Here is a 12,876-nt window from a genome sequence, read left to right as displayed (position 1 = left end):
AAAGATATACATGCATACCGACAAAATACTAAGTTATCTTTACAGAGGAAAAAAGAATTCAGAGGTCCATTAAAAAGTATGCCTGTATACTGTGAACCATTCGAAGGATTCTTATGAGAATACTTGTTTACAAATACTTAATATAAAGATAGCTTAAGATGGAACAAGATGATTAAAATCATAGTACTCATCCGATTAAAAACAACAACAACAACAACAAACAAGCAAGCAAAGTTGTATCTGATTGTGTGAGCCGATCAATTGTTTTCATGAGAGATTAGACTGCAGATATTTATAGCTCGTATGAGATATTCTCAGATAATTACAGACACAAAATACAGTGCTTTAAGGGATTTGATGACTCTCCTTAATGACTAAAATTACCCATCTTGTTCTTGCGACTTCGGTGGACGCGTGCTTTCTCCGGAGTACCGCGAGACTTCCCAGGGTTTACCAGTCACTGAACTTCGCTTACTGTGAGGCGGGAAACGGATATCCCTCTCTTTTGGTTCGTCGTTTGGCTCGAGAGTGACAGAGATTTCCCGCCCAAACTCATCACCAGGAGCTGGCGTTCCCTGATGTTGACAACCACTAAACACAATGAGGGGTGCAATCCAGATGCCGATTTGGGGTTTCCATTCCAAGACGTTGACACACGAGATTGAGAACTCTCTGGCAACATTCCTTTCTGTCAATTTCTCCCCCTCTCCCTTTTTCTACCCCCTTTCTCTCTCTCTTCTTTTTGAAAGTCTCTCGAGTGGTTTAACATCTTTAAGGTACTGTCACTGCATATTACAGCAGTGCGTGAAAGTCTCTTATGTGAAACGACAGCGTGGACTTTTCTTTCCGCGTGGTCTGGACATTCCCATCATGCTTTGCGCTGCTCTACCTCGCAGGGAAACCGCTCGAATTCAAATTTTCTGAACGATACATTACTGGTACCCTTTCAAACAATACGTATGAAGACTAAAATACCTATCAATAATTGGGAAAATGAAATTGCATGTTGTTCTAAGCCCTATTTATCACTTCGACCGTGGGGACAACGCGAAGTACCGATCTCGAGATCCGACTGTGCAGATAAGTTAAAAACTATGTTGTCAGTTCTCGTTTTGAACGAATTAAGAGCTCCTTCCCATTTGAGGTTTCATAAGACATTGTGCAAAACATTTACGAAAGTGGACCAACGGCATAGTATCAAGAAAAAAAAAAATAACCAGAAACAAAATTGAATTGAGAATGATTGTACCATTAACATAGTGGTTAGTTTCGGCATTGAAAGAAAACAAGAGCAGTATCATAGAAAGTTGAAAAGTTTATCACCACAAATATGGTGCAGGATTTTTATCATGATTTCCCTGGCCTGTTAGGATTATCATCATTCAGTGGAATTCTATCTAGAGCTACCCACGATTTATCACGGTTACAGCAGACGTACACCAGTAATTTTGACTCCAAATTTGCGACGATATCATTTTTCTTCCTCGGGATCCACATTTTCAGGCACTGATTTTCAGTGGGTCCCTCTTGGTTTTACAGGACACAGAACATGATTATCTTGCCCATTTTCGATACGTTGAAATCGAAATAGTTTACGTAAAAGTGAATCCGTGTGAAGTCAAAGGCGAAGTTTACCCTTGAGAAAACGAGGATACATGAGTAGTATTACACTCTTGTCTTTGTGTCTTTCCTCCTTAGAAAATAATGTGTATTTTCAAACCAAAACATTGAAAGAGAATTAAAAGATATGGTGTTTATCGTAGTGATTTTTACAATGCCATGTGGTATCCCGTACTTGCTCATAATTATTTTCTTATGGTTAGTATAATCGTGGAAAGGATTGTAGAGGAAGCAGTACTTTCCCAACTCCTCGCGACTTCCTGTATTGGCTGCGAGCCATGGCCTAGGGCAATGTGTACTCACATGGAATCAGAGAATTCACAGTATTTTCAATAGTACAAGGGAAATCAGGCCTGAATTGCTATAATGGTAGGTTAAGCGTGGTTTCCAGGAGCCTCTTTCAACAACGAGCTTCGATTTGTCATGTGAAATACGAGCATCTTAAAGGAAGAATCAACTCTATGTTCAAGCTAACTGTTGTAAATAGAGTTCAATAAACAAACAAACAAACACCTCAGACTGCTTGTTTCCTTCTAGTATATACTGATAAATCGTTAAGGTGTCACATGTTTCAACAATATACCAAGGAGGTATCCTTGGTAATACTGATCAAAATCTATAATTATGCAAATTAGATGAGATGATGATGTCACTGCCACAGAAGTTTTCATTATTCTGAACTGCACACTATTCTTCCCTTAATTCTGTGGTGTGTGTGTGTGTGTGTGTGTGTGTGTGTGTTTTTTTTTTTTAATGAAATAAGAATAGAATACATTACATCCGTAACACAGAACGATTGCAACTTTGTCATACTTCATAAATGGTAGGACCTACACTCAACAAGCTTTGCTTTTTAGTAGGTTCCATCGTATTTCTCTCTAGCATTCTTTTACTTTGATTGAAAATAACATATCGACCGCTATGTACTATGTTGTACTTCATTTTGTATATATCCAAGCTGGATATTCTCTATTATTCTATTTTGTTATATGTTATGTATTTTCCATCGAGAAATACGAAAATAGAAATAAATTGAAATTGAAAAATAAATGGTGACATTTTTCTGGATATTACTAATAGGCCTTTTTTTTTTTTAAACCATCGATTAGAATATAATACCAATACAGTAGTTAACAGACAATGATACAATTGCCTCATCTGTACTATGTTTACGACTAATGTTACTGTTTCATGAAAGCATCTTTAATTTCCAAACGTCATCCCTTTCCAATTCTGTTAGTTCCGATTATGTTTTCTGCATTTTGTTATCTCAGTTCTATGTGTTTGATTTTTACTCACTCAAAGTGTGCTAAACGTAGAGTGGCTCTCCATTTCGATTTACAATAGTATTATGGTCAGCACTGATTGGCACATGCAGAAACTCTAGATGTAAATAGCGACTTGTACAGTCGAGGACCGTTCGCGAAGGATGCCGATATCCGCACAGGCATCCCACGCTGTGGCATGTAGTGGATCAGTCTCTCTGTCTTACAAACGGAGTTCCAGAGTTCGAATTGCACATATGCTTACGTCCTTGGACGGGATGCATTTACCTATGATGTCCCATTCGACCTAGGTGGATATCGATGGGTAGGCATACCTGGTAATGGTATTGTGACGATGATGACAGTGCTCTGTTAGTACAACAGCAACAACGCTGAGAAGGCTACCTGGGTATAACATGAACTGGTCATGAATTCAATTGAAGCGTATCGCCAGTAAAAATTCCTTTACAACAATAACACAGCTGATTTCCCATTATGGTGAAGGTGATGCCTATACTGGTTCTCGAAACAAGAGTAAGTTCACTTTGTCATGATGACTTAAAGGACAGCCACGTTCGTCAATCTTTTCGTGTACATTATACATAAGCGATCCTATTCACGTGACGTCACAGTGACCTAACCAAAACAAAGAAATAAGGTGCGAAGTAGGTACCCGTTTTAAACAATCATATAACTTTCATATTATCATCATATAATCATATAACATGAAATCCCTCTTTTTATGTCATTCATTGCTCCAAGGTTTCGGATAAATAGGCGGTATTTCACTGCCCTCAGCTCAAGTAACTTTTCTGTGACTCTATAGGTCTCCCTTTAGTCCCCGTTACAGCAAGAGGAGCCCTGCAGCCTGCATCATGAGGTCCCTCATGGGTGCTGGCAGTAAAGTTTGTGAAGGGTGAAATCTACATTCCGAGCTAAATGGACCTATACACTTTACGTAAGCTGTAAAATACAACTAGACACCATGGGTACGCTATATCACAAGCAAAATAATAGTACTTAATCTTGTGATACATTTTTGTTTATAAAATAGTCTTTCACAAACATCTTATTTACCTATCGTTAACATTTTACCACTACCATTCATTACATCTATCATGATGATGATCATGTTTTTTATGCACACTCATACACATACACACTCGTTAAGAAAACTCTTTCCTGTATCTTCAGAGAGCCTGGCGTAGAATAATCTGTATTTTATCTAAGCTGTGATAGCTCTAATATCATGTCCAATTTCACCGTAATCTTAGTATTATCATCCAATTGCTTAAAACGAATATACAAACATTTGTGCGTGATGAATTACCTCGTAAGCGGCAACAAATTTCAAAGACGCAAGGTTTGATTCGTTCTCGTTTTGTGGGGATATAGGGTGGGGTGTACAGGGGGAGCTAAATCCTCATGCACACACAGCTTCTTGCTAAGAGTAATTTTCGAAGTTTCTTTGTGTATCAGCATTCAAATATTGTCGTACCACTCCCCTTGAGTGATGGGAAACTGCTAGCTAGAATGAACGCCGCTGTGTTCACCTTAATGCCCTTTCGCCCATTAAGTGATTGATTGTATGCACAATGTCGCCATAAGTGTCGACAGTGCCACTCGGCTCAAAAGAGCTTAAATTGAGTTGGAAATGTCAATAATTCGGCACGACGATGTTGAAGTGTTCAAAGGCGCTGCTTGAATCACCTCCCCATTGACTTCTTCTTCTTCGTACCCTCTTCACCCCAACCCCTGCCTATCTGTATAATACAGAAAATCATGATTCATACATACATACATACATGCACACACACACACTTGACGCACCAACACACACTTCTCTACTAAGCTCAGCGACATTAACGAACAATGTTTTTCCTAATCACAATAACATTATATCGCGTCCCATTTATATCTTTTTGTTGCTGCGTCACCTATCATAGTTGTGTATGTTGATGCACACTCTTTTATGAGCTATTAATGATATTTAATACTAGCCTTTCTGGTCTTTGAGCTCATTAATGACTGCCCTATGTACTTTAATCCCGTCTATTCCTCCGCCGTTTTTTTACAAGACATATCCTTTCAGCAAGCAACCTGAACACACAAACACGGTGGTCGCAGACGAATAAATTCCTGACAATACGGAAGAAACAGACCAAGAATGCTGGCTCGCAATTGTCGACTTAATACCTCAAGGTCGGACGTCTACTTAAGTTTGCATTGCCGCGCCACGAAAAACTTCCCCGCAAAATTAAGTGGACGTGTTCCAATCTTGCGCTCCGACAAATAACAGTAGCCAGCTATGGGTAATCATAGATATGATGTACTTCTGGAGACTATGGCAGTGACTTATAGGCAATTAAATGTAAACTTATCAACCGACGCATTCCACCCCCCCCCCCTAACAATATAAGAATCTCAAAATGTTCTTATCCTGCCAATGCCATTTTCAAGTTCCAAGTGGTTCAAAGAAAGGCAGCTGAATGCAGGAAACTGTTGAACAGTGTGGGGCACTGTGGCACAGTGAATAAGACTGCTGTACTTACATTCCATCAGAGGACACGAGTTCGAATCCAGTCCAGTGCTTACGTCCTAGGACAAGATGCTTTTACCCACCAGGTCCCACTCGACCCAAATGTATGAATGGGTACTTGGCAACGCATGACGAAAATTCAAATTGCATAGGAAAGTGTGTCCCTTTGCTCTCCTACGAGTGGTCTTTACCCAGTTTGGTCTTTCCTGGCCTTGATTTTCAGCCTCTTTCAGGGGAATGCCGAAGTCTCTTTCGATTTGGTCTCTCCAGCGGGCTGGAGAGCGTCCTGGTGGTTTCTTTTTTCAGAAAGTCATTCTTAAAGGCTTGGAAAGGGATTCAACGTGAGGGCAGGACAACCCCCTGGCAACGCTAAAGGGCGATGATTTTCATTTCATTTCATTTCTTTATTGTCCATAAAATGGGAAATCTTCATGTATCAAGTGGCGTACATAATTACACATACATAGAGCACACATTCCCAAATAAAACCCAAAAGATGGTAAAACAACACATATGATTCATTACATAAATAGCATAGAAATCTTTACACCCAACACACACAAAAAAATGCATCCACAACATAAGATATTGCACCTGTTTCTTTTAAAACCCACATACATAAACATAAATAAATGCAAAACAAATACACCCAACTGTATATTTACCTTTATTGCCGTATACTTATTACATATTCATGTTTATGTTTATAAAAAGAAAACGGCAGGGCCCTCTGGAAGAACATTGCAAACACTGAAGAGGCTACCCTGGGTAGACTTACTAAGAAATTTGTCAAGCAAATGTCCCTAATGAGTCATAAAGAGTCAGTTCTTATTTTAGCCCATTCACATGGCACGCACGGGTAAACATTTCAGATATACTGATGATACACGCTAGCGCAAATGGGGTAAAAACCGACTCTTTAAGGACACCGGAACTTCAGGCACACATGCCATCTACAGTTGATGTGTTCGGAACAGTTTAATGATCATTATGTCAACACAGTAAAAAACAACTTCGTAGCCCCCCACCCCCACCCCCCCCCCCCCCCCCCCCCGTCTGTAACCAATCTAGTCAACCTCTATAAGGGCTAAGCGCGTATGTTGCCCTAACAAGGACTACTAACGAAGTACACGTTTCGTAACCGGAAACAGCAGTTTAAGGAGGCGAATTAAAAACTTTATTTCAGGACAAATCACAATCCTGAAGTCCCTGTGATATGACGAGTTATCGTACTTGAATGCGAAACCCGTCTGAGCATTCTAAAAGAGCAAATAAACAAAAAACATTATTAGCTAAGCAATCGAGAAAGGAAACCGCTACTCCGTCTTCAAGTTGATAGAGTAAATATGGAATCTAAAATAAGAAAGTTGTGGAATGACAGTTTCTCATGTTTTCATGATGAAGTGATATTTTTCTCAACCACAATAATGCAAATCTCCTATCGAAGTGTATAATAAAAGTATCGTGAAGATGTCAAAACTCTATTATAATTTAATGATAATGACATTTTTTTCCTCCACTTCACTTTATTTTCTGCTCATCAAAAAAGAAAAGAGAGAAAGAAAGTAAGATACGATTCGGACGAAGGTCAGTGGTCAATTAAAAAGCGTCAGGAACTGTATCTGTTGATCTGAACTAAAATTAACTTGATCCGGGTAGAGTGCCTATAGCTAGCAGTAACTAGTCAGTCGATGTGTCACCAAACGTTTTATGCATTGTCGACCTATATGCAGGGCTATAGACACCGGCGCGGCCGTGACGTATGCGGTAGAGGAACGTCTTAGTGTGTGTGTGTGTGTGTGTGTGTGTGCGTGTGCGGGTGTGTCAGGTAAAAATAGTGTCAGATAAAAATGAGATTTTGAAAATTATTAGAACATTTTATGAAAAATTGTATTCTGCTTGTGATACTTTTGAAGATGAAAAGTTGATGTTTTTATCTGGTATTCCCAAATTAAATGAAGAAAGTATGAATTTATGTGAAGGTGAAGTAACTAAAAATGAATGTTATGGAGTTTTGAAGGAAATGAAAGTTAATAAGTCTCCGGGAAATGATGGATTTACTGTGGAGTTTTATAATACTTTTTGGCCAGTTTTCGGAGATATTTTAGTTGAAGCGCTAAATGAAGCATATAATAGGGGGGAACTGTCTACATCTCACAAGCAAGGAGTAATTACACTTATAGAGAAGGAAGGTAAAGATGGTATGTATGTTCAAAATCATAGACCTATTACTTTGTTAAATGTTGACTATAAGATTTTATCAAAAATATTAGCCAAAAGGATTCAAAAGGTGTTACCGGAAATTATTCATCATGATCAAGTAGGCTATATGAAAAACAGAAATATCGGAGAAGCTGTAAGAATAATAGATGACATTTTTTCATGCATTGGAACATCCTTGCGGTTATCTAGTTGCGGTGGACTTTGAGAAAGCATTTGATTCGGTAGCGCATATCTTTTTATTTAAAATTCTGCAATTATTTGGTTTCGGGAATTCATTTCAATTTTGGGTTAAAGTCTTGTACACGGATATCAGTAGCTGTGTTATGAATGGTGGAAACTCAACGGGGTACTTTAATATCAAACGGGGTGTGAGGCAGGGTAATCCTCTGTCTCCATATATATTTTTATTAGCTATGGAAACTTTAGCTGGAGCTATTAGAAAAGATAAGGATATTAATGGAATTAAATTTGGTCAAAATGAAATAAAACAAATTTTATACGCGGATGATATTTCTTTGTTTGTGAAAGATGAGGGTTCAATGAAAAGGTTACAATTTTTATTTGATGAATTTGGGAAAATAAGTGGGCTCAAAATAAATAAAGGGAAGACTAATTTCTTATGGCTTGGGGAGGAAAAAGATAGGCCAAATATTCATCTGTTTGGGAATTTTGTCCAAGAAATCAAAATATTAGGAATTTATTTTTCCTTAGATGTTAAGGCAAAAGAGAATTTAAATTTCAAAGAAATATTAAGTAAGATAAAAAGTCTTTTAGGATGGTGGAAAGAAAGAGATTTAACACTTATGGGAAAAATACATCTTATGAAAACATTCGCCTTGTCAAAATTAAATTATGTAGCATCACTTATTGTTGTTCCTCAGTGGGTATTTTCAGAAGTCGAAAAAAATTACCTTTGATTTCTTATGGCATGGCAAAGACCGTATAAAGAGAAATATTATGTATCAAGATTATGAGTTTGGGGGTTTAAGAATGACGAACTTTCGGTTATTTGTTAAGGCACAACGTATTATGTGGCTAAAACGCCTTCTATATGGAGAAAAAGAAATTGGGTGGAAATTATTTTTTGACTTCTGTTTTAGTACAGTAGGAGGTAGATTCCTGTTTATGTGTGACTTTGATTCATCTATTATGACAGATAATGTACCACCTTTTTATTCGGAAATATTGAAGGTTTGGCTCGATATCTATAAATATAGACAATTGGAAAATGAGGTTGTAAATCCAATAATATTTAATAATAGGAGTGTACGCATAGCAGGTAGGATGTTTTTTCATAGAGATTTATTTGATGCAGGAATAATTACAATACAAGATATATTAGATAACGGTCATTTGAGATCTCAGTCACATTCTCAAAGCTTGGGTCTTGGTTTTAAGGTAGAAGAATTGCTTAAACTGAATGATATATTTAATGCTATACCCCAGAAATGGAAGGACTCTATGAGAGCAGGTACACTTCAGCAAGTTGATTCCACAAACTTTGACTTAAAATTGATTTTTTCTGGTCAGAGAGTAAATTTGCAAGTTTTAAAATCGAGAAAAATATATGAGGCTATGGTGGAAGATTTACAGTCATCTTATGTTTTACAAATTAAAGATGACCACAGTAGCTATAATTATACAAACAAAGAAATAAAAGATCTTTTTATTAAACCGAGTAAGTGTACAGTGATAAGAAAATATAGAGAATTTCAATTTATGATGTTACATGGCGTAGTTTACACTAAGGAGCGTTTAATGAAGTTTGGTTTTGTAACAGACAGCCTTTGTTCCTTCTGCCAACATGAGCCTGAAACTTATCTGCACTTATTTTTACACTGTGTTAAAGTGAAACTGTTATGGGAATTCATAATTAATTATTTTGATATAAATGAGTTAAGGAATATGGATTGGAGAGATATATTTGGGGGAATCTCGGGTTATTCAAATAGATCAAAATGTGTAAATACTTTGATTATCTTAATAAAATACATCATTTTTTAATCTAGAACGGGAAATAAGTTACCCGCTGGAGAAAAGATGCAAAAGATTATTGTTGAATTAATAAATGAGGAAAAAATCCTTGCGACCAAGGCTGGGAAGCTACATGTACATTTACAAAAATGGGAATATTTTGAGACTTCTTTGAATAAACCAGTCTGAAGCTACGTGCAACGTCTGTGACTTTTATGAAAATAGTAATGTTTCCATAGTATTCCACTCTTTCTTTTCTTCATTCTTTTTTCCTTTCCTTCATTCCTCCTCTTCTTCTTCTTCTTCTTCTTTTTTTTCTCTTGTGTTGTTTTGTATTTTCTCCCCCTCCTTTCCCATGCGTTCCTGTCAGCCTGTTGGCGGGCTGATTATATAACTATATTTACTATATTGTGATGTGTAGGCAAGAGCAGTTAACCAAATTAGGTGCATGTGTATGTGTGTGTGTATGGGTGTGTTTGTGTGTGTTTGTGTGTTGCATGTGTACAGATAGGGGTGGGGGAGGAAACAGGAAGGGAGGGAACTGGTGGGGGTGGTCATAGGGACTCAGGAAGGGATATGAGTTAGTAGGTGGGCGGGTATTGGTTGTTAAATGATATGGTTCCATTATTTATTACTGTATAATTTTGCTGCATAATTCATTTGGATGATTATTAAGATTAATGCTTGAAGAATTGAATTTTCACTGTTAAATTTAAGCATTTTTTTTGAGAGCATAGGGGAAGTGACTGTATGTAAATTGATAATTGTTCATGAAAATGTAATTTTTGTTATGTCATTATGTACAGCAATAGCAAAATTTGCTATTATGATCACAAATGTATATTTTCGTCATTTCAATTGTAGCAAATGAAAATTGTTACTTTTTTCTATTACTTTGAATGGAACAGAATAAACATCGTTGAAAAACAAAAAAAAAAAGCGTGTGCGTGTGCGGGTGTGTGTGCGTTAGTCGGGGTGAGGGAGGTTGGTCCATGCAATGAGCTGTACGATGTCTATGCAATCCCTACTCAAACGTCCGGGAGTTAAATGTTGACTTTGAAATTGACATTTACAATCCAATTTCTTATCCTTTTAGGAAAGAGTGCTGCTTGTCCTGGTGGCAGCAACAATCCAGGGATAGTTGCCTAGTACACAGTAGTGAGGGCTTAGGTCCTATCAGAGGTCTTACCTCAAGCATCACGTTACTACAGCGTTAACATGGTTAAAGAAGAGTATCCTGGCTGAGGGTGGGGATGGAGGCGTGTAATCTAGAACGATGAAGTCCTATACTAATCCTATGGAGCGTGCATCCGAACAATGATAATCCTATCCTAGGACAACACATGGCAGTTTAGATAATGTGAAAATGTATAAACAATATAGATGTAATTAGACAAGCATCTTTTACCTTGAATGTTTGCAGTGGGTATGACGTGAAAATCAACCGATATTTTTTTTTTTTTTTTTTTTTTTGGGGGGGGGGGGGGGGTTAATGACCTTGCTGAGATAATAACTATGGACGGAACGATCCATAGTCATTATACCGAAGTCTTCATCCCATCACCACTATCACTATATTGTCGGTCGAAAGTCATTTATAGCTAGTCAACCACAACATCAGATAGTAGGCACCAAGTAGCGCTCACGATTCTCTGCAATCTGATTGGCCGATTCTGTAACCAATGAGAGTGTCATTCGTTTTAGAGTGATCCACATGAGCAGCGGGTTGGTAGACGTCATCGCAAGGACACAACATTATACGCTATTAGAACGAATGCGTAAAGCGCGCATGCGCCACAACGAAGATTGACATGAGATTTTATTTATCTACTACAGAAATTATGTAGTTGCTGTTGTTGCTGCTATTGTTGTTGATGTGCTCACTCATTTTTTTATGACAAGAGGTGTCCGGTTATAAGTGGCTCAATGTGTACTCTGTTTGAACGGAATAAAACTCTTGCATTAAAGACATTTACCATTTGCACATTAAACAAAAAAAAAGCAGCTTTAGTTCTTCAAAATAGCTCTAAAATGTGAGTTAGGGATAGAGACAACCAATGTTAAAATGTAAATCAGTATAATCAATGGTAAGTATTGTTAAATACATGTACACAGAATGTGAGCAATAGTTGTAATGAAATTCGTTTGTAGAATAAATAGTGATATCTCGTCACATTTCAGCCTTTATTGCGAAAGCTGATATGGTAGGATGTTTTGTGAAGTAGCCGGCCTACACATATATATGCATCAAACCAGAGAACTCGAACGTTCTTTTAATCACTGCTTACAATGGTAAACAGTACCTTTAACACTGGTCCACTCAAGCACAGGCACAACATGGCATGGTGTTTCATCGAAAAACTCCGAATGATTTCAGTATTTTGGGCTTAATAAAATGAATCTTAACTGAGATGGCTTGCAGTAAAGATCTTCCAGCTCAATCACTGTGTGAATGTTATTGACTAACTAAATTTTCAAGAGAAGACAGCTGCAAGGGATAGAATGTTTTGATACTTTCAGGAAGAGCTATTCACTCATGGGATAACGTCTTCTTTTTCTTCAAGTGGCACATTCCGTACTACTGAAGAGAGAGGTTATTTCATTGAGCATAGTATATACACTGTATAGCACAGTACTTGAGACTAATCTGAGAATCGGGGCTTCAGTCTCTCATAGTCTTTTGAAGCGATGGAATATGTAGGGAGGTTTAATTTACTACCGCACGCGATGTGTTTACGCATCACCTCGAGCAAGCTGTCGCTTTATTCTGATTAGAAAAAAAAGAAGAGAACTATATACTATAATTTTATTATCAGTCAATCTTTAAGATCCATGATATCATCACACAGATCTTGTTTGCATTATCATTTTACATCCCCGTGCAATTTATCTTTGAATTCAAATGCATTTAATATTTTCATGAGCCTTTGTTGTTGTTGCTGCTGCAGCTGCTGCTGCTGCTGCTGCTGTTGTTGTTGTTATTGTTGCTGTTGTTGCTGCTATTGTTGTTGTTGTTGTTCAGTTGTTGATTGTGGTGGTTGCGGTGGTGGGTGGCGGTGGTGGCGGTGGCGGTGATTGGTTGGACAACATAATACTATGGAGCTATAAACAACACATGCAGCTCCATGATAATACCGAGTACAAGAGTCATACTCCCCGAATTTTCGCATTTATTCGTATCACAGATTGCTCATTGTACGCATGAACTGACAACTCACCTGACTGCGACCCAGAGGTCGCTCTCACGGTAGATTT

The sequence above is a fragment of the Diadema antillarum genome, unplaced genomic scaffold (assembly GCF_040938485.1).
Source record: "Diadema antillarum isolate AM-2024a unplaced genomic scaffold, OU_Dant_1.0 scf00000140, whole genome shotgun sequence".
Classification (NCBI taxonomy): Eukaryota; Metazoa; Echinodermata; class Echinoidea; order Diadematoida; family Diadematidae; genus Diadema; species Diadema antillarum.
The sequence above is the reverse complement of the archived record's forward strand: the minus strand, read 5'-3'. Positions refer to the sequence as shown.